Source organism: Halichoerus grypus, chromosome 9 (assembly GCF_964656455.1).
Source record: "Halichoerus grypus chromosome 9, mHalGry1.hap1.1, whole genome shotgun sequence".
NCBI lineage: Eukaryota > Metazoa > Chordata > Mammalia > Carnivora > Phocidae > Halichoerus > Halichoerus grypus.
Genome location: NC_135720.1, coordinates 88,172,766 through 88,177,061, shown reverse-complemented (window position 1 = coordinate 88,177,061; position 4,296 = coordinate 88,172,766). Strand labels below are relative to the sequence as shown.

At 32.4% G+C, this 4,296-nt stretch overlaps 1 pseudogene; it reads left to right on the top strand.

The window, feature by feature from the left end:
- Positions 1–448: 448 nt before the first annotated feature.
- LOC118534940 (large ribosomal subunit protein eL32 pseudogene) lies at positions 449–910 on the top strand (annotated as a pseudogene).
- The last annotated feature ends 3,386 nt before the right edge of the window (positions 911–4,296 follow it).

Genomic DNA, 4,296 nt, shown 5'->3' with positions numbered 1-4,296 from the left:
TAGGTCAATATCTGATCAAAGTTTATTGAATCCTCAATTAATCTATCATGAATATTAGTTTTTACTATATAGACTATAAATTATATTAATCTATGCCAAAGTGGACTCAAATGTTTATGGTTTCCTTGACATTGAATAAAAGATTTTAGCATACAAAATTTGGACACCGGTGGCTGTGGGTATGTTTTTCTTCAGATTCTTAAGCAACTTCAAGATATGAAAAATATTAGTAACTACTTCCTATAGGGGGTATGATAACTCATGGGTACTTTGTTTTTTTCAATAGCATATAATGCTTTGACATTTCTTACATGTGGAATTTGTGCCATGATAACCACTGTATCTCTACATATAGTTCATACAGACATTAATGAAAATCCACATATTATCTGGAAATATATCTTTCAACAAAATATAGAATAAGAATAAAAATTAAACACTTCCTTCCCCTCTCTTCCTCGGCGCTGCCTGCGGAGGTGGCAGCCATCTGTTACTGGGCATCATGGCTGCCCTCAGACCTCTGGTGAAGCCCAAGATGGTTAAAAAGAGGACCAAGAAGTTCATCCGGCATGAGTTAGACCGCTATGTCAAAATTAAGTGCAACTGGCAGAAACCCAGATTCATTGACAATAGGGTGCGCAGAAGATTCAAGGGCCAGATGTTGATGCCCAACATTGGTTACGGGAGCAACAGGAAAACAAAGCACATGTTGCCCAGTGGCTTCCGGAAGTTCCTAGTCCACAACGTCAAGGAGCTTGAAGTGCTGCTGATGTGCAACAAATCTTACTGTGCAGAGATTGCTCACAGTGTCTCATCCTAGAACCGCAAAGCTATTGTGGAAAGAGCAGCTCAACTGGCGATCAGAGTCACCAGTCCCAACGCCAGGCAGCCTGCGCAGCGAAAAAAATGAATAGACAGCTTGTTGTGCGCGTCTTATTTGTGTTAATAAAACCATAAAACTACCATCAAAAAAAAAAGAATAAAAATTAAACAGAACCTAGTTTAATGAAAATATATTTTCTATAAGAGAGAATTCTGAAACCATGTGAACATTAAAATTAATAGCTTATTTTCATTCTGCACATTAATCAACAAAAGGCATCCTTTGAAAGTACCAACAATGGTGAGGTTGATTTCATAGTGGTTTCCCCATATAAATCATTCTACCATAGGGAATATATTTTTATAGCAGAACCTTACTGTTTTAGAAACCTCTCAGTAATGATCATCATGTTAGAAGAAAATTATGTTCCTTAATAAATGAGAATCAATTTTAGGAAGATAAATACATTAAGCCTTCCATTAATTATTTCTAAATCAGTTTTAATAAACAAATGCATGTGAACATGTATTTTTTTGTTTTTGCAGAAGTTGCTTTATACAACTGATTATTTTTACTTCAGATTTATCGTGTGTTATTCCCACATGCTCTATAAATCTTTGAGAGTATTGTGTGCATCTTTTTGGTGAAAAATAAAGTGGTATTCATACATCCTAAGGTGCCAGAGAGAAAAGCTTGGTAGTTTAATCTTTGTAATGTTTTATACTAGGGGGCCATTTTCCTTCATTTTCCCTTCTTCTCTCTCTATCCACTAGTTTAATTATCAATAGATACAATGAAGAGTAGATGCTACATGAGCCACTCATCCTGAAATAGATTCTGTGAGAATCTGCTTAATAGTTTTACAGTCCTGAGCTACATGTGAATCTTCTTTTAATGACTAGAGAGGTATTTAGAAACTAATTCAGTAAAACAGAATTAAATTCTTAAGTTTCTTATGTAAATGTCTTAAATTTGCCAAACTAATAAAATAATATTTATAGAATCTGAGATGATCACAACATATGGAAATATGTGTTTTTCTTCAAGATAGTCCTTTTCAGAAAATTAACAACTTTTCTTATGATTATTTGGTATAATGTTTTTAATTTTTGTCCTATTAAGAAAAGCTTTGAGGGGCACCTGGGTGGTGCAGTCAGTTAAGTAACCAACTCTTGGTTTCAGCTCAGGTGGTGATCTCAAGTCTGAGATCAAGCTTACATCGGGCTCTGCACTCAGAGCAGAGTCTGCTTAAGATTCTCTCTCCCTCTCACTCTGCTCCTCACACCCTTCTCTCTCTAAAATAAATAATTAAATCTTAAAAAAAAATAAAAAAGAAAAGCTTTAAGTTATAGTGAAAGTGCACTGGGCTCGAAGGTGGAGGACCTGGGCTTTAATTCTCCTGTGATTTCTATCAGTGTGCTTTGTAGAAATCTGTGTTGAAGGCTCCACATTAACATCAATAAAATGGCAATGAAGCAGTAGGCCATTGAAAACTACATGTTTTAAGGTCAAAAAGCGTGTCTTTGGAGTCAGGATACAGCATCAGATTGAAATCTTAATCTTTAAAAATTCAATTTCTCATCTATAAAAGTGAAAACAACAAAACTCACTTACCTTATTAGTATAGTGCATGTCATATAGTGAATACATAATAAATCTTAAACTGGATTTTTTTCTTCTGTTTTCATCCTTCAAGAAATTTGAGAAATTTATATAAACTTTGTTATTGCTGCCTTGGAGAAACACCATTCATAAGAAGCATAGCTTTACATCTCAAGAGAAAAAAGTTCAAATTTTTTTTTTTTTAATGAGATTTGAGATAACCCAAAACCATTCATACAGACTGATTATAGTATGAAAGGTTAATGTATATTTGAATAAGATCTGGTAGATTTGTATGTAAAGTTCACAATAAATGTTGGTTTAATAGGCTCACTTCAAGATAGACAATCTTATAAATCATGATTGAATAAACTTTTCTAAAATTTAAAATGTCTTCAACATTTAATGGCATTAGGGAAATTCACTAAAGACTAAAGATTCTTAAAATATAATACGATATATTTTATCCCTTGTAAGACATCACGGCAGTAACAACTAGTTATGAAATATTTCATTATATTTAATAGTCTTTAATAAAGCACTACTTTAGCTTGAATATTTTCCTTTTTTATTTCTTAATGAATTTGATTTTATATGGTTTTTCCCCTAGAAGATTTCAATACTCTAATGTTTAATTGAGTAGAATATGTAAAAATCTCTATTAGTTTTGCAGAATATATGGACTTTGTCAGCAATGATCACCACATATTTAGATAAATTTGTTTTGGCTAAAATTCGTTCCTGAATTTTATCTTTAATGTTTTGTTTGTTGATATGGTTCAGGTACTTTATTTTGATAGCTAGTATCATCTTTTTCATTCTTAGAACAACATTGACTAGCACAGTATATGAAACAATACAAGTGTTCAATAAATACTTTTTGAAGAATAAATAAGCAAATGACAAAACGATTAGATGAGTGACTAAATCTTTAGAGCCGACAAAAAAAATAGTTCCATTATCTGTCAACATAAAGTTTAAACTACTGGATAAAATCGAATACTCTTTTTGTTTTGTTTTGTTCTTAACCAGTGTGAAATATCTGCATGTTCAGATTCTTTCTCCCTCTACCTGTCCATACAACTGAGAAAGATAAATGGAAACAGTACTTTATCTTTTTGCCTCTGTCCTATTTCTGACCACAAAAACTGTCACTGTGATCTATTAACATTGTGGATTTCTTTCTTCAGTCCAAGTGACAAGATTGCTATTTTTGAAATAAGTTCTATCTTTTTGTTACAGGCACCATGAATGATTAAAGGTTTCAGCACTGGAAATTACTAAACCTTTGTCTAAGAATATAGGTGATCTTAAAGTTGACTTATTACAATAAGAAAGAAAAGTAGAAATTTCACCTCATCTGTCTACTCAAAATGTACAGAGTATGATATGATGGGTCATAATGAAAGGCAGGGGTTATTCTTTCTCTACTTTCAGTGGAAATTTCTTTTATGGAACAGAGAAGCGCATTATCCAAAGTCTAACTCTTAAGAAAGAAGAGGATGAATCTAGTGAAGGAGTGTAATTCCTTCAGTCTTGTCATATATGAAATTTCCAAATATATCTGTTTTTCTTTTGCTTTATGTTTCACAGCTGAGGTTAAAACAAACAAACAAACAAAAAATCACTGTCTTACTAACATATTAATTCTGCTCTTAGTAAACCAAATTGTGCTTTGTTTTGACCATCTTGGGAGAACAGTTAGAGGCCATAGAATTCCCTAAAATATGTACTAAATAATTCAAAAAAAGAACAACATCTTATCACATAATGTGGTAAACAAAATAATTTTAGATTTAACTTATCAATGGGGAAACTCAATGTTTTAAGATAGCAAATTTAAAATTTCCTTACTGGGTCTCCTGGGTGGC